Source organism: Theobroma cacao, chromosome 1, assembly GCF_000208745.1.
Source record: "Theobroma cacao cultivar B97-61/B2 chromosome 1, Criollo_cocoa_genome_V2, whole genome shotgun sequence".
NCBI classification, from domain to species: domain Eukaryota; kingdom Viridiplantae; phylum Streptophyta; class Magnoliopsida; order Malvales; family Malvaceae; genus Theobroma; species Theobroma cacao.
The window spans coordinates 18132922-18156308 of NC_030850.1; the positions used below are offsets into that span (position 1 = coordinate 18132922).

Sequence of the window (23387 nt, forward strand, 5' to 3'; positions counted from 1 at the left end):
TTCAAGTTGAGTTGGAAATAAATACGAGGAGAAACTCAAGATTCCCTATAAAGGAGATAACAGGAGAAGTTGAGCATCGAATAAAAGATAATACCCCGCCTTTTCTTTGAGTTGATAAGTGAAATTTTGAGGACAAAATTTTATTTTAAGGGGGGTAGTGTTGTCAAACCCTGCTTTGTAAAATAATTATAATGTCATTCACATGCTCGATAGAATGTTTGTATATTTAGGAAGTTCGAGAAATCGTTAAAAGACGATATTGCCCCTAATGGTATCATTAAGTCGATTAAGCCTCGAACTAGTTCAAATAGGAATTTTAAGGTGAAATTAAGAGTTTCACAGTTCAGGGATGACTCAAAATGGTAATTAGGAGTTCGAGAATCAATTCGGAGTCAAACCGGAATTTTCACTATCTAGGGGTAAAATTGTAATTTTTCCACTTGCGGACAAAATTTGAGATTTTGAGAGAATTTAGATCACATTTGACAAATTGGAGAATGGTATGAGTATAAGGGATGAAAAATATGTCTATGGGCAATTTTTCAGTTTTTGGGGTAAAAATGTAATTTTTCACTTTACGGGGGTAAAAGTGTAATTTTTAAAAATTTACTCCACCAAAACTTTGGAAAAGTCTAGAAATTTCATGGAAGACATGGATAAGTGAAGAGGATTGAGTGGTAGAAAAAGAAAGTCAAAAAGATGGCTAGAAAAAAATAAAATAATAAAATATTCAAAAGGTAAATAAAATAATAATATTTTATTAAGCCTATTAAAAGGCTTGAAAATTCCAGAATTCTTCATTGGGATGGTCAGCCAAAACCAGCAGGAGAGAGAGAGAAATAAGAACAAACCCTAGAGTGAGAAAATTCAAAGAAAAAGTGTGATTTTTCAAGGAATCAAGTGTTTAAAGGTATGATTTTTCAAGCTTAGCTTAAGATTTATCATTTCCATGCATTTCTCCTTATTTTCCATGGTTAAATTATGTGTTTTGATGATGGATTCAAATCTGATCATATGGGTTTAGAGAGAGAAAGTTGTTAGATTAATTTGATTTTGAACTATGTTAGTGTTTAGTGTTAGTTTAGCATGTTTATGAGTAAAACAACAAGAAAAATATTCATTTTCTCCATGAATTTCTCTAGGCCGAATCTAGCCAATGGTGTGTGAGGATGAGGTTGACTTTATTTTAAGAGAATTAGATGGAAAAATGATGAATTATGAGGTTGGAAATTAAATGGGAATTTTTGGTGCAAAAAATTTAAAATTTTTACCCACTAAGGGTAAAAGCGTAATTTGTGGTCCGAACTGATAAATTGGACCACATTCACAGTCATTGAGGTATTGTGGATATAATTGGATAATTGAAATTGAAATGGATGGAATTGGAGTTGAATTGGAGATTTTAGAAATTTACACCGTGTATAGGCGAGTTAGGTCGGACACTGTAATTAAGCGATTGTCCAAACATTTCACACCCTATCTAGTGCATACGCATGGATAAGAGCCTGAAATAATATATATTGATTTGACACAAATTATTGAATTTTTTGTGTCATGTATTGTGGATAGGTGGTGAGCTATCTGATACGGGTAAAAGACTACACCCGAGGACCGAGAATAGGAGTATATCTACTCCTAGTACAGTGAGTAAACTTACTATCGTCTTAATTATCTAGAGTAGATTTATTTAATTGTGTGATTTTATGGAAAAATGGTTTAATTGGAAAATTATTGTGTTTTATGGGAAAATGAGATTTTATAAAATAATTTTATAAAATTTTTGAAAATTTAATAATGATTTCAAAAATAGAGTAATTGGAGACCTATACTATGATTGTGTTGTTTATCCATGATTTTACATTAAATGGCTTATGATAAATGTGGGTATGACTGGTTATTTTTATGATTTAAAGAATATGTGAACTGCTTTGATTTGCCTTGAATGTGTTAAGTGAGCCATGTCATACTATTGTGATTTTATTGGTTGGTGGATTATAAAGTGGGCACTGCAGTGACGGGGGTTCCGTGGGCCAGCCTAATTAGAGGGGCACGGTTCCCAATTATTGAGCTTACCTCGATTGGAGAGGCGCGTAGGATAACTCCCGAGGTAGGATTTGAGTACACTTCACGCTGGCCACCACGTGAAACTGGGACTCAGCCAACGCCAAGGAACGGCTGTGTTGTCAGAGGTGAAATGTGTTTGTGTGTGTGACAATAAACAGCCTTGGCGGTCTCGGTAAGATGCCTTCGCGGGGTATCCCCGAGAATGGATTTTTGGCAAGGGCCAAGTTTTTGAAAAGTACATAAGCCATGTTGAGTAATTGGATGAAATCCAATTATTTATATGGGTTGGGATGAATTATTTTAATTGTCTCCTATTACTCGGCTTTAGATTATTTTGATGATGTCTGTCTACTCACTGGGATTTTATAATCTCACCCCTTCTTCCTATACATTTTTCAGGCTCAGAATAGGCAGTAGACTGTCAATTGCATCGAGAAGTAAATTTCGGAGTTGCATCCTAGAAAGCAAGGTTATAGACTTAAACCTTCTCAGTTATTTGGGGGCCCACGTGTCATTGTAATTTAAATTGCATACTCCAGTTTTCTATATTACAGTATGTATAAATTTATTTTGTTTTTATGTGCAGAAAATTAATTTTTGATGTTTCAAAAATATATATATATATATATATTGTTTTACATTAAAATAGATTATTTTAATTAATATTTTTATTTTATTTTATTATTAAAGAAAAGAAAAAAAAAGAAAGAGAGAGGAATGGAAAAACTGGTACAAAAGCCTTGCGAGGTCTCAAAAGGCATTCGGGGAAGGAATGTCTGTCGAGGCTTCACGGCGGTTGTCACGGGCTCGATGGGAGTTCCGGGTCGTGACAAGCTGACAGGCCCAAATTTCATTGACTAGTTTTGTAACATCCAGATTGTTTTGAAACAAGAGAAAAAGCGTATGTCCTAGATGGTCTGTTTTCACGGAACCTAGCGATGATGCTACAAATGAGGAAAAGAAGGCCTATAGAGTTTATGTGGTTGATCTCGATTAAGCCACATGTATGATGTTGGCTAGTATGGATCTCGATTAAGCCACATGTGTGATGTTGGCTAGTATGGCTCTCGATCTTCAAAACCAACATGAAGCTAGTAATGCTTTGGATATTACCCTAAACCTTAGAGAAATGTTCGATAAGGAAAGTCGCATAGAGAGATTCGACATTTCAAAGGAATTGTTCCAATGTAAGATGTTTGAGTGAGGCCTAGTAAGGCATCGTGTGCTTAAGATGATAGGATATATCACTCAACTTGAGCAGTTGGGTCAAATTATGGATCATGATTTGAGCATAGATCTTGTACTCTCTTCGCTGAGAAAGAGCTATTCACAGTTTGTGTTGAATTTCAACATGAAGAAGAAGCCTTATCAAGCTTATTGAATATACTCACACAAGCTGAGAATACCATTGTGAAAGAGAAGCCTTCGGTTCATCATGTTTTTCCTAAGAAAAATAAAAATAAAAAAAAATTTTCTAAGAAAGACAAGGGTGAAAATGCATCAACTTCGAAAGGTATGAAGCCTACTAAAGGAGTGAAGAAGGATAAGGACAATGACAAATGCCATTTCTACAGCAAACTAGGGCATTGGATGCACAATTGCAAGAATTATCTTGAATCCATCAAAGGGAAGAAACAAAGGAAGCTTCCACTTCAGGTATGAATCATATGATGATTTATTTTCACTACTTGGTATATGATACCTTAATTTTTATTAATAGTTTTAATATGTATGACATATTGGAAGAACTAATGACAAGGAGTAGTGAATAATGGGACCACGAAGGCAACAACCTTAGTTAATGGTGATCAAGCTTGTCGACCTAAATTAGATTGTGGAACAATAAATAATTTTAGAACATTGAATGTTTTCATGGCATGATTGCCAAGATGAGATGTTTTGGTTTTAGGCTTATGGTTAAATATTTTATTTTATGTTTGGGAAACATAGATTTATATTTTGCTACCATGAGATATTTATAAATATATTTATATATTTACATTACATCTAATTTTATTTTGAAATTATTCTAAATTATTTATTATTAAGTATAGCCTTACATACATGATAGTCAATACTAAGTCATAATAATAAGATCATTGTGAGATTATTTTTCTTTTGATTATGAATCAAAAAGAAAATTAATGAGATGACTTAGAACAAATTGAGTCCTAACTCAACAAATTCATAATAGGATTATGAACACATTTAGTAAAGGAGCATTTTTATTGAGATAAAAGATCTAAATTAAGATTGCTTAGAACTAAAAAACATTTGGTTATCATATTGAATTCATAAGAGATGAATCACAAAGCATTCCAAACCCAATTAATCGCATGAACTAACCTTTGAGATGATTTCATCCCATAATTAATGATGAACGACTTATGATATGTAAATATACATAAAAGTTATGGATATAATACCCCAAAGGAAAGTAAATAAGTTTACTTGGTATGATTTCTATACATGATAGAAATAGTGGGAGCTAATGACACTTTAACGGTCAAGGCTCGTGAAATTATGGATATCCAATAGATTAGACCTATGTACAAAGATTGATTTAATGGGATGCATAAAGATGCATAATTCATCCGTTAAATACAACTATTAGTAGGATGCATATTGATGCACTACTCAAATAAGTCGAGTCTACTAAATGATCCAACATGAATGATTGGATAATGATCTTTATTCAATGGAATAAATTCAAAGTAGTTGAATACATTGAGTAAGATAAACATATTTTGTGCAAATCAAAAGTTTAGTGAGAGTAAGATAAGTTACTCATTAAAAGTGTATAAGATACATTTGCCAGTCTAAGAAAAACAAAAGGAGACTAAAGAGTTAGATCCTAAAAGGGGACTCAATAAAAAAATTTAGGATAATACGTTAAAGGAGTTTAACATAAAGAAAATCCTAAATGTTAAAAGTGACATAAAGTCATGATTGATTAGTTGTATTGAAATGGTTCCAAAACAAGAGATAATTGTATGATTATATCTATAATTGGATACAAACCTTTTGTTAAGGCTACAAAAGGAGAAATGTTTGGATCATTGGTTTAATAAACCAATAAATGATTTTGAGTTGTTAACGTAACAACAAGAGCCATAATAATGGAATTAAGGTCTCGTTGTGATCTCAATTAGTATTTTGATTATGACAATAGAGATTGTCATGCATATAAATTAACATATTCCCAAATATTGCAATTTGAGTTGTCCTAGTAGAGACACAGCCTCTAAGTAAAAGAGTTCGATATTGGATACGTTAGCAATTGACTCAAGTGCAAGTGGGAGATTGTTGGTATATGCCCTTAAGCTAATTAGATTGGTTAAGGATATATATTGTCATTTAATGTATATTTAATCATATAACTATATGTGATAAAAGTTTTCCTTCATGTTAGTATAATAATAAGAAGAAGTTATTAAGTACTAATAGGATGAAGCCCATGAAACATAAAGGCTTTGCAAGAGAATTGTAAAGTTGTTACAAATATGATATCACTATGCATAAAAACCATGTTCCTAAAATTGTTCTTGGTCATTGTATTGTCAAGACAGGGCATTGACAATGCTAAAAAACTAGTACATGTTAAGCCTTCTTACTTGAGAAGTAAGCAATCAAACTCATAGATTGAAGTATGTAGGATACTTAAAGTCATATGTGGGTGCTTGTTAAAGAACAAGTTCACTGAACATGAAATGTTATGAGAACTTCATTCGGTATTTCACTCAAGTGTCTATGAAATATATTCCCATGTGATAGTCATGCAACTAGTTCCAGATTTGAAACACTAGGTCATCTTGTATGGGGAATGACATACTTTGATTTCACTCTTATGGGTTAGGTGGCCCCAAGTGATATGAGGGGATGTATCTCACTTGTTCTCAATTCTTGATTAACTTGTATAAAGTCTTTGGCCAAAGCATGATGAATTTAAGGAAAGTTAGTTTCCTAAATTTATAAGGTTAGTCATGAATTATGAGAACTGATATGAAATGTCATAAGTAGACACTGAGTCATGCTTTATGACATATTTGGGATATTTGATGAAAGGACCGTATTGCACTGAAAGGCTTATCATTGGAGGGCTTTGTCAAATTCTTTAATTGACTCTTTAATATTTGGGTGGTCATGATATATTGTTAGATGCCATTCATGATCTATAAATATAAATCAATTATCAAATTGATATTTGATTGGGATTTATATTTATTCATTTTAGAAGCCTAATGGGTCACACACATTTAGTGACATGATTGAGATTAAATAAAGATAATTAATTAAGTTGGACTTAATTGAAACAGACCAAAATAAAGTGGAAAAATAATTAAGTTCACAAGGACTCAATCGAATAAAAATACAACTATTGTATCTAGGGTTACAACTTAATTGGGCTATATAAATATGTTATGTTAACCAATTAAAACTCTAAGCCTTCAGCCATTTCATAAAAATAAAAAAAGAAAAGTAGTTTTCTTTATCTTAAAGAAATAAGATTCAGTACGAACTTTTGGTCTCTTTTTTTTTTTGAAACAAAACTTGCTAACACAAGTAAAAATCTTACCTTTGAGAACGTTTAATTCAGTCACTGTGTAGATTACTATTAGAGGCCAAACATTTGGGTGGCTGAAGATTTGACAAATCCTAAAAGTGAAGAAGCAAAGACTTCGACTACAAGATTTCACACTAATTTGTTCTCTTTCTGGGTTACTTGCTTCACTGCAGGCCTTTTGGATTTAATTGGCTCTTGATTACGATATCTAGAGCAAGGTATGTAACTTTTAAAATTATGAATGTTCATAATTTACTTGAAAATTACATGAAAAGCACAAACATTAATCTTGTAGGATTTGGCTGTTTCTTTGATTAAAATCTAGTATCTTATTTTTTGTTGCCTTTGTATTTTTAATTTCTTAATTATTCTACTATTTGAGCATGAGGTCGTATCCTAGTAGTGGTATCAAAGCCTTTGTTTGATGTTTTTAATATAATTTACATGCTTGATTCTTCGTGATAATCAATAGGATTGATTTGTATGTTGATCTGGTATATATTGGTTTTGAAGGCTTTCTTTAAAATTTGTTTTTTTGCTTTAATTCAAATCAGGATGGCATGTGTTTAATCCACTAGAACATATTTTAAAAGATTTAAAATCATGTTAATTGATGGATTAATGAATAGATTAAAAGGCTTGCAAAGCCAAGTTAAAACCAAATAGTTTTGAAGTGTTTTGGAGACTAATGTGCTGATTAAGAGTTGCTTTGCATTATTATTATTATTATTTATTTGCAGCCTGCAAGTATGTTAGTTTTCCATCTTTAATGCCATTAATAACTCTGTTTTAGCATAAAATACCCTTTGTGAGTGATTTGATTAAGCAGTTCTGAAGAGAAGTTGCTATGTAGTTGTGTTACGGCACTACTTTTGAACTTAGCGGCCGTTACAGATGTGATTTCAAATTCAGTGAAAATTCATTACGAATTGAATTTTAGTACTATAGCATTATGGGCTAAGGTACACGGGGAGCTAAAATGAATGCAAAATGCGACCTATTAGTATTACAACTTGGATGCAAGGAAAAAAACATAAATAGCCAAGAGAGATTCACATGTAAATGATAGACACACATATACATATGACTTTTAAGTTCTACTGATGTGAAACATGTTTTAGAGTCCTTTGACTTAAGCCAAGTTTGAAAGATGTGGAACAAGTATGCATGAGCTTTTGTAGTGTTATTTCGTGTCAGCCGCAAATGAACATTGATATAAATGATGTCAAATGACATTACTGAAGTGATACAAATTCTTATTAATTATATTACTTATGTTAAAGTTTTTTGTAGCTAATGATGCTAAGGAACTCACTAATTATTATTATTTTAATTATGACATCACTTAAAAAAATTTCTAAGTCGGTCTTGGTTCATGGATTCAAGGTCTGATTTATTTAATTTTAATCAATAATTTGGATAATCCTAACTTCAGTGAATTGTTTTTGTATATTTTTTTTCAAATGAATTCCAAGATTTGTATATTCTTATAAAAAGCTTGTATAGATGTATGTCCAATTCTGAATTCATTCCTATAATATAGGAGAATGATGAAACTAGTCACTATTATTATTTGTACAAATTAAACCATTTTAGTTTTTAAAATTGTTAATCTCATTTCATTTGTTTAACATCATTATAACTAAAGTCTTTCGTTCAATATGCTCATCATGTGGTATTTGATCATGTTGACAGATTTTGACATGGCTAATGACATAGTGTTAACCATATTGAGTTATGCTGATGTAGCATTACATAAAATTGTTTTAATTTATCTTTAAATTTTTTAGAAAATATTTTTTATATTTTAAAAATTCTAAAATTTGTTTAAAAATATAAATATTAATTTATTTGTCAATAATTTAGAAAAAAAAACTTATGTGTTGATTTTTTAAAAAATAAAAATTATTTTTTATTTTTTAATCTACATAATTTTTTTATATTTTTGAATATTTTGGAATAAAATTTTTTATTTTTTAATTTTAATAATTTTATAAAATAATTTTTTTAAAAATTTATACATTTTTTTTTGAATGAAAAATTTTTTTATATTTAAAAGATTTAAAAAAATGTTATTTTTGATCAATTTATCAGCGTCAATTAATATAATTAATACCATATCATCTGTTAGGATAGCATAAGTCAACATGATTACTGCATATTTAATGGAAAAGTAAACGGTGTTAACAATGAATAATGATTAATAAATTTAAAAATTATATAAATTAAATTTGTACAAGTAATAGAACAAAGAGTAATTCAATATTTTTGTATAATATGAAAATTAAATTCATAATTTAACCATAAATATACCATATCAGTCCATTATTTTCTTGTCCATTAATGTTCAAATTCAATTCATAATTGAAAATTTATTTTCTTAACACCTTTAACTGTTATAATGTTAATGAAGTGATAGGAAATTTCTTAAACCATATTTAACGGCAAGTTAATGAGTATAAATTAAAGATACGTTAATTCAATGGCAAGTTAGATGCAAAATGGAAATTGTAGTCAGACAATTAAAATTTGTTGAAGAAACTCTGGAAGCTGTCAAGTCTGACCAATGAGAGAAGGGTTCTTTTTTGTCTTTCTCTCAACAAATTTCCAGAGCAAAAAGAGAGAGAAAATGGAGCAGACGGAAGATGTTGCGTTGGGTTTGTCAGGATTCGTGGGCGAAGCGGCGGCGGTATCAAATTCCAGCCACATGCCCCTGCTACTCTGACGTAACCTTAACCTCTTACTCTTCCAATCAGGATCAACCAAAGCTCCCTAACCTGTTCCCTTTCCATCGGATGCCTTGCCTGCAGCGATGCGATTCCTCCCCCACTATCTTGACTAAAGTAGGTACGTTTTGAAATCTGACAGACTTGTAGGGCACTGCCACGTTGGCTCTTGAGTATCATTGCCGCTTGAGGTTTTTGATGGTTTTTTTTTAGTAATTCCGTACATGCAAGCTGGTTTAGTATTAGTTCTTTTGTTTTGGACGATGGTGTGCAGTCACGTGGCTGTGGGGGCCATTCACGACTTCATGTGCAATTATGACATGACACGTCAATTTTGTTGGATCTCAGACTTTAGAATCTTTATTTATTTATATCTTCCATGCAAAGAAAACTGTTGGATGGATTAAGCCATTGTAATTGTTGAACCACTCATTTAGCAGTCCATCTCGTACAAGCTACTACTTGGAATACTTCCAAATAGGATTAGGCAAAATTGCTGATTGCATGCTATTAAAGGAGCTACTATGGAAGTGAAATAGAAAAGCACAAGTTTCATTTATAATCCTTATATTCATATTGTTGGATTTTTAATTCTGTCTACTTGTAATGGGTGATATTTGAAAAAAATAAATAAATAAAAAGAAGGAAGTAACTGCATAAACCCTAAAGTAGTTACTTTAAGTTCTAATGGGAAGTTTTGACCATATATGTTGTGTTGCACGTGCAAGCAAGTTAAAAATTTAGCCATATTTAATATACATATATACATATATGCAGAGATGAGTGTTAGCTCTATTAGTTTTTTATAATAATAAAACATTCACACTCATTTATGTTTAACTTTGCTAGTTGAGTGTGTAGGATGAAAAATATATGCCAATAGTAAATTAATCACTAAAAGGCAAATATCAAATCTTATAAGAATGAGAAGCTAAAGTTGAGCCACAAAACAAAAACCTTTTAGTTGGATAAAAAAAAGAGTTAGTTAACTAAAACTCAAGAATAAAGATAACCGGTTCAAAAACAGAGACAACTTAATCGACTAAGAAACATTGCTAGTCGACTAAAAGCTTACTGTCAGAAATTGGGTTTAGAGACAGAGATGACTTAATCGACTAAGAAGTTTAGTTAGTCGACTAAGAGTTTACTGCCAGAATCTGAGTTCAGAAACAGAGACAACTTAATTGACGAAGGAGCATAGTTAGTCGACTAAGAGTATTCTATCAGAAAATTTGAATTTAATGCTAGAAGACAGAATAACGGCTAAAACTGTCTTCAAACTATTTCGCAACGATCAGAAACTGTCAAACAGCCATCAGAGTTGGTTTTTCAAGTATAAAAACCCTTCCTAACAGCTAAGAACAAGATTAGATGCTTTCAAGATAAAAAAGAGCTCAAAATTAGCAAAAACTCTTGGCATATTTTCTATACTTCACTCCTATCCTTGTAATAGAGTTAAGCACTTCACCTTGTACCATTGAGATCAGGTTAGTGATCATAGATATTCTTTTATTTCTCTTCTCCTTGAATACTTAGAGTGAGTAAGTCACTCTAAGGGGTTTATTTAAGCTTAGGTTAGCTTGATCGAGTGAATAGGTTCTAACTTAGTGTCACGACCCAAATCCCGAGCCATGACCGGCACAAGGGCTCAATGGACATAGCCCACTAAGCCCAAGCAAGCCTATCTATATTATCTTGCTCATTATTTCATCAAATTACTAAAGTCACATTTCGTAATTTAGAATCTATTTAATGCTATTCATTGCCAACTTATAATGGCATTACCAACTAATATACATGTGTTGTCTGAACATATGTCTTAATAATTTACATTGGGTCTGTTTAAACACAACAAAAGAGTATTCGACTTCCAGCGGAGAGACTCGGACGAATGTACAGCTACTGAATACCGAGACACCTACCAAAGGTTGAATATACGAAGACACTTCGACCTAGTTACTAGCTGCCTCGTGATTTGAAAACATGAAGTTAAAAACGGTGAATATAAACCCAGTGAGTGAACAAGGAAGGGAACAAGCAACAGTAATGAAGGATTTAAAAATCATGATGCACTTATTTCAAAACAATGCAATTTAATTTAGTGCTTATCAAAACCCCTCAAAAAAACCCTAATTGATTAAATCACTTAATGTAAAGGGTCCATGCTCAACAAAAGATTTGAAGAATAAAAAATTTAATATCTTTCATGCAAGCGAGAATGAATTTTCACTGCAGCGACATTTGACTTAAATTATCAACTGTTTGAGGGTTTCTTAGCTAGCTGAGGGTTTCTCACCAAACCCCTCATTTTAAACTTAATTTGTTTATTTCTTAATGTTGGAAGTCCATGCTCAACTATGGTACCAAAGAAGTGGAAAATAGCACAACAATCGATCAAGATACTAAGCAAAACAGAAAGTTTTTCACTGCAATGAGATTCAAGCCATAAAACACAAACTTTCTCGCTACAGCGAGAACCATGTCTAGTGAAACCCTCGAAAACCCGAGAGTTTCTTGCTATAGCGAGAATGAATCTTGCTACAGCAAGAAATAGGGCACCAGCAAAAATTTCCCATTTCTTCAAGAAAATGCCACCCTGTTCACATGACAAATGCAACATGAAATACATATAAATTCCCAAAGCTTAACATGTCAAATTTCACATGCATTTCAACCATATACATATTCATGAACTTTCCACGACACACATATCGGCTTATGCAAACTCTTACTTGCACATAACTGGGTCCACATCAACATACGGAAGAAACACTCAATGCATATTAAACATATCATCATATTGTGATAACACATAAACCATTTATATAGCACATTTTCACAAGATAAAAACACTTCACCAAAGGTTTGTTCCCAAGGTACATTTTTAAAGAAAAGCCGAATAAAATCTTTCAAATGTTTGTACAATTACATTCACATTTTCAAAACAAATTTTGAAATGCAAGTCCACTCATCGGTATTATTTGAGCCTTTAACCAATCCTAACTTCCTTAATTGTCCAAATGGGATGATGGGGCTTCGTTGGAACCTATCATCACATTAGCATCACCAATTTGTCAATTCACATACTTATAAAGTCTAAAACTTTCTCTTAGCTAGCTTTCAAATGCCATTTAAATGGCTATCTATTTTCACTACCCTAATCACTCTAAAATGAGTGGATAACCTCAACTACAAACATTCACAATTCCCTAAAATATCTACCAGCACATGTTATCCATAATTTTTGCAATTAAAATAAAACATACTTATAGGTATATATTTATGAAATTTTTTAAAATTGACACGCCTTACTCACCTTGGTAGCTTGAAACTTTGAAATTCTTTCCAATAAATTTTCCAAGCTATTATGGGAGCTTTCTCTCTCTTTCTCTCTCTAAACACGTAGCTAGTGAGAGAAAGTATGAAAGTGAGATTTTCCAAGGGTTTTAAAGCGAGAGAATGAAAGAGCACAAGGATTTCATGAAAAGGTGCACCGAGGCATGAAAATCGGAGCTAAAGAGAGAAAGTTATGGAAACTTGAAGAGGACTCCCATGGAGAATGAAGAAACGTGGGAAGGAAGAAGGAAGAAGAAGAAGAAAAGCTACTGGAGAATGAGGAAGCTGGTGGAAGAAAGATATTTATAGCTCATACTTATCCAACTCCCTTTGAAATTATGAAAATGCCCTTTAGCAAGTTAACTTGTTCTTCTCCAATCCTTTGTGCATTTTTTTTATTCTTTTGACATTGGGACAAGGTCCATAATGATCTAAACTACTTGGGTTTACGAAAACTTAAAATTTTGACTCAGAGTTCAAAATGACCATTTTGCCCCTATTGTGAAAATTATCAAAACTTCTAGTTTTCTTTGTGTTTTCATCATTACACATTATTTGTTCGGTTTTATGCCTATTTAGACTTTAAAATATCATAAAACCTTCTTTTGGGAGCTTTTTAGAGGAAATGACGAAACTACCGCTAGCCTGTGTTATTGCGTCTATACGTAGTTATGAGCCTATAGGTGTTGAGGTCTCACACTTAGCCTAGGAAAAGTTAGTTTTGGGTTTTAGTTGATTCTAGGAAACACCATTATTAAAGGTTGTGGCTAAGCTTGTGAAAAGCCATTATAAAAGCTTGGTGGAAGCTTGGGAATTCCACCGTTTATAGTTATTTGATTTAGAAAATCCTTGGTTGAACAATCAAGGTAGTGGATGTAATCTTTGACTGAACCACTATAAATCTTTGAGTATTATTTACTTTGTTTTATTTTTTTCATTTTCACTATTCCTTAGATTATTCATTCATCTTGTATCAAATTTCATATCATTGATCTTCAATTTGCCCACAATTAGAAATCAAGTTTAGTAAGAGCTAAAAAGTACTATTCACCCTCCTCTAGCACATTTATTTGGGACTAACAAGTGGTATCAGAGCCTATCCTGATTTCTTAAGGCTTAACATCCAAAGGGAGATCCTAATGGCTATTCAAAAATTAGTAGTTGCTGAGGGATAGTCCACAAACAGACCACCTCTGTTTGATGGCTTAAATTATCACTATTGAAGTACTAGAATGGCAATCTATATAAAGACAATAGACTGTGAGATGTAGGATATCATCACGGATGGACCTTTCATTCCCTCAACCATAAATGTAGTGACCAATGAAATGATTCCTAAGCCAAGGTTTGAATGGACTGAAACTGAAACCAAAGAGGTCCAGACAAATTTCAAGGCAATAAACGCTTTACATTGTGCTTTAACTCCTACTGAGTTTAACAAAGTGTCAAGTTGTACCATAGCTAAACAAGTGTGGGGCAAACTTAAGATTATCCATAAGAGGACTTCACAAGTTAAGGAGTCCAAAATAGCTCTCTTAACTCACAATTATGAGATGTTTAATATGGAACCTGGTGAAGATATCACCAGCATGCTAGATAGGTTCACTAATATCACCAATAAACTCAGTCAGCTAGGCAAACTAATTCTTGAACATGAAATTATCAAAAGACTTCTTAGAAGCTTACCTAAAAATTGAAAACCAAAGGTGACTGCCATTCGTGAAGCCAAGGACTTAAATGTCATCACCCTTGATGAAACTTGTGGGTCTTTTCTTACTCATGAGCTAGAGTTGAAAGAAGAAGAAGAAGAAGAAGATAAGAGAGAAGCAAAAGAAAAAAAGAAAAGCATTGCCTTAAAAGTAAGCATTCTCGAAGAAAAATTGGACAATTTATCCTGTGATGATGATGAAGAATTGGCTATGGTGGCAAGAAGATTCAAAAAACTTATGGGACAAAGAGACAGGAGGCTGGCAAAGAAAGGTTATAGAAGAGAACAAAGTTCTTCATGGAAAAACAAAAGTAAAAATGAATCCAACAAGAAAGATGATGTCATTTGTTATGAATGCAAGAAGCCTAGTCACTTCAAGTCAGAATGCGCTTTGCTGAAAGAGGAAGCTCTCAAGAAAAACAGAAAATTGAAGAAGGTAATGGTGGTTGCTACATAGTTTAATAGTGATGTTTCAAGTTCAGATGCTGAAGAAGAAAAAGTGAAAGAAAGAGCAAATTTATGTACGATGGCAAGGGATGATAAATCCGAGGTATCTTCAACTCCTTGTGATATTTCTATTGATGAACTTCAAGAAGAGTATGAATGTCTTTATAGTGAATTCGAAAAACTAGCTTCAAAATACAAGATTTTAAAGAAAAAGATTGCATTTCTTGAAACAGATGTAGAAAAGATAAGACATGACTTTAATTCTGTTTTTGAGCAAAGAAACTTTCTTCAAACAAAACTAGAACATTCAAAAACAAATTTTAAAAGTCTGAAATTGGAATTGAAAAACAAAACTAAAGCTTTACAAAAGCAGTTGATGAAAATACTGCTCTTGAGAGTTTTAGAAAAGAATCATCAAGAAAGAACGTAAATTTTAGAAGAAATGCTAATGATTACTCTTCTAGATCTTATGTTTGTGATAAACTTGACCATTTATTTTATAATTGCTATAAAAGAAAGAAGCATATAGAAAACAATAAGGATTTGGGTTTCGAAATGATCCTATGTAGCAACTAACCTTCAATGACCCATTAAGATATGGGTATCTGTTAAGAAAAATTGAAAATCTGCCTTGCAGGTTGAGTCAAACAAAAAACACATATGCTCAAGAGCTCAACTGAAAAAGAAGTAACCATGGTACATAAACAGTGGCTGCTCAAGGCACGTGATTGGAAACGAAATGCTATTTGCTCAGTTAGACAAGAAAAAAGGAGGTACGATTTCTTTTGGAGATGACCCAACAGGTAGACTTTATGGTATAAGATGTCAAGCCTGACTTTATAAAATATTAGCCATGTCATTCATGTGCTTGACAGAATGCTTGCATACTTGGAAAGCCCCGAAAAATTGTCAAAAGTTGGTAGTGTACCTAGTGGTGCAACTAAGTTGAATTAAGCCTCGAACTAATCCAAATAGATATTTTAAGATGAAATTGAGAATTTTAAAATGTCAAAATGACTTAAAATGGTGATTCGGAGTTCGAGGACCGATTTGAAGTCAAATTGGAATTTTCATGACCTAGGGGTAAAATGGTCATTTTGCTACTCGAGGTTAAGATGTGAGTGTTGGATGAAATTTTTGACTAAGATTGATCATTTGGAGTATAATTTGAGTTTGAGAAGTGAAGAATTTTAATTTCGACGTTTTTCCGAGGATAAGGGCAAAATAATTATTTTGCCAACCGAGGAGCAAAATTGTAATTTTACACCACTCAACACTTGTCCAGCACATGAATTTCACCCATTATTCTTATGGATCATTGAAGGATTTTATGTGGTGGAGAAATAAAGCTTAATAGTTAAGAATTTAAAAATGGACCAATGGTAAAGTGACAAGTGTCAAGCTTTTATTTCTTTATTATTTTCCTTATAAATTAGGACAAAATCAGCCCATTTCTCTTCATTATGGTTGGCCTCACCAAGAAGAAGCAAGAAAAAGGAAGAACAAAACCCTAGGTGGAAAAATTCAGGGGAAAAGTGTGAAAATTCAAGGAAACAAGTGAAAAAAAGTAAGATTTTTCAATTTAAGCTTGAGATCTCTCTTTCTTAAGCATGTTTTCTTATTTTCCATGGTTGAATCACATGAAATCATGATGAATCCCTTGCTGGCCGAACACTTAGAGGGAGGTTTTGATGCTTGATTTGGTTAGATTTCAATATATTTTAGTGTTTTTAGATAGTTAGTGATGTGTAGCATGAAAAGCCAACAAGAAAAATTCACTTCCTCCCATTACCCATCATTGGCCGAATTTTCCATGTAGAGTGTGGATGGTGGATTTGATTTTATATCAAGTGAATTGGTTAGGAAATGACGAATTACGGTGAGAAAATCAAGTAGGAAAAATCATAGTGTTGATGCACCCACCATGGCCGAAATTTCCAAGAGAAAATGTGAAGATGATTTTGCTAAATTTTATGCTATTTGACTTGTGTTTGATGGTTTGGAGACTTGGAAGAAAAATGGAGTTGAATTGGGCATATTGGCCAATTAATCGACTAATAGATTGAATTAGGCCAATACCGTTTTATTTAGGTACACAAATGAATTTGTGAAGAACACCATGTTTAGATGATAATTCAAACAATTTGCATTCCATTTCATGCATCCATATAGTTTTATAACGGTTTAGCACCGATGTGGTAAATTTCTTGATTGTGCATTATGTCTAGGTGGTGAATCCTCCGATAAGGGTAAAGAAATTGTACCTAGGGATCGATAGTCGGAGTACTCTAAAAATTTGACTCCCGAAATAGTGAGTAACCTTATCATCATTTTAATTATCTAAAGTGGTCTTTTTATTCGATTTTGTGAATGTTATGGAAAATGGGTTTAAATGGTTAATTTTTAGATTTTATAAACAAAATGTGTTTAAATGAAATGATTTTATAAATTATCTTGAAATTGAATGATGACTTTGAAAATAGAGTAATTGGAGACCATTTGATGTATTGTGAATTTATGGTTCTAATTGATTGGCTTATGGCAATATTGGCATGAATGGCTGAATTGGTATTTGTGTTGAAAATGTATAAACTGTTGTTTGCCTTGATAAGCTGGATAATGATAAATTACAATGTCATGTTGTTGAATTTTTATTGTATGGTGGGTTTAGCTTGCTACAGTGGGCGGGTTCTATGGACCAGCCTATTAGAGGGGCATGAAATTCAGTTATTACGTACCTCAGTTGGAGAGGCTCGTAGGGTATCTCTAGAGGTATGGTTAGAGTTCACATCAAGCTGAACCACCTCGTGATGATGAACTCTGCTAACGCCAAGGAACAACTGTGTTTTTCAAACTAAAAATATGTTTACATGTATACGAAATTTTTAACAGCCTTGATGTACTCGGTTAGATACCTCAGCCAAGGTATTCCTGAGAATGATTTTTGCAGGAGCCAAGCTTTTAAGATACTCATAAGCCATGTTTATTATTTAAATGAAATGAATATTTATGTTATGAAATACTTACTGAGATGGAATATTTTAATCGTCTCCATTTACTCGACTTTAGATATTTTTGATAATGTTTGTTTACTCATTAGGATTATATAATCTCACCACCCTCCTTTCCACCCATTTCAGGCTTAGAATAGGCTGTAGATAGCTGATTTCGTCGAAGGCTACAGTTGGCTTTACTTCCTTAAAAATCGTAGGTTCACAGCCTTCGTTCACTTTTGTCATTTGGGGGCCCACGTGTCATTGTAAATTAAATTACATACCTTGACTATCTGTATTACAGTATGTGTGAATTTATTTTGCTTTTACGCTACAAAAATTTCTTACAGATAGCTTTATAAAAATTGTTTCTAAGAAAATAGAATATTTTATTAAATTTTTTTATTATATCCAAATAATCATAATTTCATTTTAAATGAAGGTTTTAGACGTTTAAACTTATTTTTGATTATGAATTATGTGTTTTGTACTCACATGCTACATTTTTAGCTGGTTTTGAAATTTTCAGGGAAAAATGATCAAAATGCCCCTGTGAGACAGAAATAATTTTTTTTTATTGTTTTAAGTTGAAAATAGCTTAAAATCTTTTAGAACATGATATTTGGCAACGGTTACTCACAGGAGAAATGAGAAATTGATATTAAAGCCTTGCGGGATTTCGGTTGATATTTCGGGTAATGAGTGTCTATCGGAACACCGCGACTGTTGTTACGGGCTCGAGGGAAGTACCGGGTCATGACAATTAAAGTGGTATCAGAGCTTTTGGTTTTAAAGTTGTTTTAAAAATTTATAGTGTTAGTGTGGCCTCGGGCTAAGTTGGGTTAGGTTGAATAGAATGCATGCATCTGCATATAGAGCCTGAGATTGCCTAAACTTGCTTGTTTCCTCTTATAGATTATCATGCCTCCTCGACGTGAACACCCACCTCTCACTAGATCGGCTGGGAGGGAAAGAGGTCATTCCCAACATCGTCAGCTAGATGCAATAAAGGGGAAATCGGCTGCGTTCACCATTTGTGCAACACTTGCTGCTGAGCGGGCCGAGACTCATCCACATCCTGCACATTCTTCACATCCTTCGCCACCTACTGGTATTCCTGCCATGTCTCCTGAGGCAGTCCAAGCATTGGCAGCCTTCTTTACTGCTATTGTTGGCCAGGCTCAGGCTGGTCAGGCTCCTCTTATAGTACCACCAATTTCTCCTTCAGTACGACCACCCCCACCTCCAATTCCACCGCCAGTACAGGATGTATCTATTTCTAAGAAGCTCAAGAAGGCTAGACAACTGGGTTGCGTTTCTTTTACGGGTGAGTTGGACGCAACCGTAGCCAAAGATTGGATTAATCAGGTTTCGGAGACACTTTCTGATATGAGGTTAGATGATGACCTGAAGTTGATGGTGGCCACGAGATTACTAGAGAAGAGAGCTCGTACATGGTGGAATTCAGTAAAATCCCATTCCATGACTCCTTTGACTTGGTCAGACTTTCTAAGAGAATTTGATGGTCAGTATTTTACTTATTTTCATCAGAAAAAAAAGAAGAGAGAATTTCTAAGTTTGAAACAAGTGAATTTAACTATAGAGGAGTACGCAGCTCGTTTTAACGAGCTGATGTTATATGTGCCGGATCTGGTGAAATCTGAGCAAGATCAGGCCAATTATTTCAAGAAAGGGCTCCATAATGAGATTAGAGAGCGGATGACAGTGACTGGTAGGGAGCCACATAAGGAGGTGGTACAGATGGCTTTACGGGCCGAGAAGCTTGCAAATGAAAATAGAAAAATGTGAGCTGCGTTTGCAAAAAGGAAAAATATGAGTGTATCTTCCAATCAGCCACCAAAAAGGGGTAAAGACTCATCTGCTTCAAGGAGTACTACCTCTGTTTCAGTGACATCTCCTCGACCTTCATTTTCACAAACACAGCAGAGGCCTCCGAGATTCAACAGATCTGCGATGACTACTTCTGGAGGTTCTGATAGATGCAAGAAGTGTCGAAAGAATCATTTTGGGCTGTGCAGGGGACCAGTATGATGTTTTCATTATGGTCAGCAGGGCCACATTAGGAGTGATTGCCCACAGATAGAACAGGCTACTGCAACTGCTCTATCTCCACCAGTTTGTACGGATATGTAAAGGAGAGATCCTTTTGGGTTACCACCGAGGCAGGGAGTAGCTATACAGTCTGGCGTAGAGAGTAACACCCTAGCATATCCACCTTCGAGACCACAGACTCAAACTTAGATAAGAGTTTTTGCTGTGACAGAATATGAGGCACGGGTCTGACCTAGAGCAGTGATAGGTACTATGTCCTTATTTGATAAAGATGCTTATGTTTTGATTGATTCTGGCTCAGATAGGTCTTATGTGAGTATGGCATTTGCATCAATTGCTGATAGAAACCTGTCACCATTAGAGGAAAAAATTGTAGCTCACACTTCTTTAGGAGAAAAGCTTGTTAGAAACAGTTGTTATAGAGATTGTGGAGTAATGGTTGGTGAGGAAGAATTTAGGGGTGACTTGATTCCTTTAGAGATCCAAGATTTCGATTTGATATTGGGTATGGACTGGTTAACTGAACATCAGGCGAATGTAGATTATTTCAGGAAAGAAGTTGTTCTTTGGAATTTGGAGGGAGTAGAGATTGGTTTTGTAGTGGAACATCGAGTATTACAATCTTATGTAATCTCGGCCATCAAAGCTTTGAAACTGGTGCAGAAAGGGTATCTGGCATATTTAGCACACGTGATCGATTCTTCAAAAGGGAAACTTAAATTAGAGGATGTCCCAATAGTAAGTGAGTTTCCTAATGTATTTTCTGACGAATTACCGGGACTACCTCCTGAGCAAGAGCTTGAGTTCCCTATTAATTTACTTTCGAGTACCGCACCTATTTCTAGCCCTCCATATCGAATGGCTTCGACAGAGTTGAAAGAACTAAAAGTCCCGTTACAAGATTTGGTGGATAAGGATTTTGTTCGCCCTAGCACTTCTCCTTGGGGAGCACTAGTCCAATTTGTAAAGAAGAAGGATGTCATTCTTCGATTGTGTATCGATTACCGTTAGCTGAACCGAGTGACCATCAAGAATAAATACCCTCTACCCCGGATCGATGATCTTTGTGATCAATTACGAAGTGCTATGGTGTTTTCTAAAATTGATTTGAGGTATGGGTATTATCAGTTGAAGATTAAAGAGCAGGATGTACCCAAGACTGTTTTTAGGATGCGTTATGGGCATTATGAGTTTTTGGTGATGTCATTTGGTTTGACTAATGCCCTGGCAGCTTTTATGGATCTTATGAATAGGGTGTTCAATCCATACTTGGATAAGTTTGTGATAGTATTCATAGATGACATCCTGGTTTATTCGAAGAATAATGATGAACATGATACCCGTTGCAAACCTTGTGTGAAAAGCAACTCTATGCCAAGTTCTCTAAATGTGAGTTCTGGTTAAAGGAAGTGGTTTTCTTGGGACATGTGGTGTCCAGAGCTGGAATTTATGTCAATCCCAAGAAGATTGAGGCAATCTTGCAATGGGAGCAACCGAGAATGGTAATTGAGATTCGCAGTTTCTTCGGCTTAGCCGGTTATTATCGGAGATTTGTTCAGGGATTTTCATTGATAGCTGCTTTGACTCGTCTGACTCGTAAAGGAGTTAAGTTTGAGTGAGATGATATTTGTGAGAGTCGATTTCAGGATTTAAAGAACCAGTTAACCTCCGCTCCCATTCTAACACTTTTGGTTGGTGGGAAAGAATTTGTGGTATACAATGATGCCTCTAAGTTGGGATTAGGGTGCGTATTGATGCAGGATGAAAAAGTAATAGCTTATGCTTCCCGACAGTTGAAGAAGCATGAGACGAATTACCCTACCCATGATTTGGAGTTAGCAGCAGCACTCTTCGCATTGAAGATTTAGAGGCATTATTTATATGGTGAGCGTTGTCAGATTTTTACTGATCATAAGAGTTTGAAATATTTACTCACCCAAAAAGAACTTAATTCGAGACAAAGACGATGGCTAGAGTTGATCAAGGATTACAACTTAGTGATTGATTATCACCCTGGAAAGGCAAATGTTGTAGCGGGTGCCTTAAGTCGTAAATCCTCATCGTCGTTAGCAACGCTTTAGAGTTCTTATTTTTCCATGTTACTTGAGACGAAATCTCTAGGGGTCCAGTTGAATAATGGTGAGGATGGAACCCTACTTGCTAGTTTAGTTGTGAGACCGTCATTGTTGAATAAGATCAAAGAATTGTAGAAATTTGATGATTGGTACTAGTGAGTTTAGATTCAGTGATAATGGTACTTTGATGCTTGGAGACCGGATTTATGTTCCTAAGGATGATCAATTGAGACGAGCTATTTTAGAGGAAGTTCATTCTTCTGCCTACGCTTTACATCCCAGAAGCACCAAGATGTATCGAACTATTAAAGAAAGTTATTGGTGGCTGGGTATGAAACGAGACGTAGCAGAGTTTGTAGCGAAATGTCTCACATGCCAATAGATTAAGGTGGAACATAAAAAACCATCAGGTACTCTTCAGCCTTTACCTATTCCGGAATGGAAGTGGGAACACTTGACTATGGACTTTGTACTAGGTTTGCCACGGACACAGAGTGTGAAGGATGCTATTTGGGTGATTGTGGATAGATTGACTAAGTCCGCCCATTTCTTGGCTATCCATAGCACGTATTCTATTGAGAAATTGGTGAAACTTTATATAGATGAGATTGTGAGATTACGGAGAGTTCCAGTTTCTATTGTGTCAGTAGAGACCCTCAGTTTACTTCTCGATTTTGATCAAAATTTCAAGAAGCTCTCGGAACTAAATTGAGATTTAGTATTGCCTTTCATTTGCAGACTAATGGTCAATCTGAAAGGACTATTTAGACCTTGGAGGATATGTTACAGGCTTGTGTCATTGACTTTATTGGGAGTTGGGGCAGACACTTGCCATTGGTGGAGTTTAAGTATAATAATAGTTTTCAGTCTAGTGTTGAGATGGCACCATACGAGGCTCTGTATGGAAGGAAGTGCCGAACTCTGCTTTGTTGGGATGAAGTGGGTGAGAGGAAATTGTTTAATGTGGAATTGATTGATTTAACAAATGACAAGATCAAGGTCATCCCGAGAGCGATTAAAGACAGCTCAAGATAGGCAGAAGAGTTATTTTGATAAACGAAGGAAAGATTTAGAGTTTGAAGTCGACGATAAAGTTTTTCTTAAGGTTTCTCCTTGGAAAGGTAATAATTTGAAAATTTTGAAGTATTAAATCTTATTTGATTATACTATTATGATAAATTGTGGTATTTTATTGGGTAATAAAAGGTGTGATTCGATTCGCGAAGCTGGGAAAGCTCAATCTGAGATACATTGGACCCTTTCGTATCATTGAAATGATCGAGCTAGTGGCTTACAAACTTGAATTACCCCCGGGGTTAGATCGAATTCATAATGTTTTCCACGTCTTTATGTTGAAGAAGTATGTACCTGATCCTTCCCACATTTTAGAGACACCACCGA

General features: G+C 34.2%; 1 long non-coding RNA gene across 1 annotated transcript; it reads left to right on the plus strand.

Annotated features, from left to right (window-relative positions):
* LOC108662293 lies at window positions 869-2505 on the plus strand. The gene is made up of 3 exons (XR_001928173.1): window positions 869-910; window positions 1570-1643; window positions 2464-2505. It is a non-coding gene; the product is annotated as an uncharacterized LOC108662293 (long non-coding RNA).